We start from the raw sequence: 1,156 nt of genomic DNA, 5'->3' as shown, positions 1-1,156 counted from the left end.
GTGTGTGTGTGTGTGTGTGTGTGTGTGTGTGTGACCGACCCTGGTCCACTGGTGCTGCGTGTTGATTGGCTCTGCCCGAGGGGCCTGCAGCTCACGCGACCCCCGCTCCTCTTTCTAACGGTGTTTTATATCTCCGCAGGGAGTCAGTTAAATGAGGAAGAATGAGTATATGAATTATATATATAATATTTATGCCTTGTCAGCCTCTCCATCCGTCCGTCCTCTACGGGAGGCGTTGGCGCGTTTGCTCGTCTCGTCGCAGGTTTTTTTCATCTGTAGTGTTTATGAAGCTGTTTTTTCTATTGTTTTATTTTTTTTATTTTTTACCAGAATTAAGATCCATCTGCGCTCAAACCAAAGCTCTGAAACACACCTCCTCACTCATTAAAGGCCTGTTCTGTCGGTTGTGGTGTCGGTAGCATATAGTTCCTAATATTGCTGTGGGGCTAAAACTAGAGCTGGGAAGATGAAGACTATTAAATGAACCGCCAGCGATTTAAAAAATCAATTAATCGATTAAAATAACAATAAATCTCTGATTCCAGCTTGTAAAATGTGAATATCTTCTAGTTTCTTCTCTCCTCTGGGACAGGAAACTGAATATCTTTGAGTTGGGGACAAATTAAGACATTTGAGGACGTCGTCTTGGTCTTTTTGGGAAACGCTGACCCACATTTTTCACCATTTTAGAGACCAAACAGCTGATGGATTTACAGATTAAACAGATTAAATAATACTCTAGAAAAGACCGTTAGGACTGGCTGTCGTCCAAAAATATCAGATACCGATAACGATACTTTTTTTATAACAATACACAAATCTTTTTTATTCATGTTCCAGCTCCTGCCGCGTGAGCCCCGCCTTTAACGTTAGACAGCCAATCACAGACGTTATAAGATCTTGGTAGAAGCAAGCTGCGTGCTGATTGGCTCCCTGACACTGACGTCTCCACACGGCCCTTCTCTTAACAAACAGGGTCTGAGGTTGAAGACCAGAGTCCCCCCTCCTCGTTTTACACCAGCACGCTCCTCTGTCCGTCCAGATGTTTCAGCGCGCACGTGGAAGAGCTCGACTACTCGTTAGATGAGGCCGACGGATGTTGGGATCAGGAGGGGTTTGGGGGTATTGGGGTTTTGGGGGTATTGATGTTTTGGGG

Source organism: Etheostoma cragini, chromosome 21 (genome assembly GCF_013103735.1).
Source record: "Etheostoma cragini isolate CJK2018 chromosome 21, CSU_Ecrag_1.0, whole genome shotgun sequence".
Lineage (NCBI taxonomy): Eukaryota > Metazoa > Chordata > Actinopteri > Perciformes > Percidae > Etheostoma > Etheostoma cragini.
Note: the sequence above shows the minus strand (reverse complement) of the source record.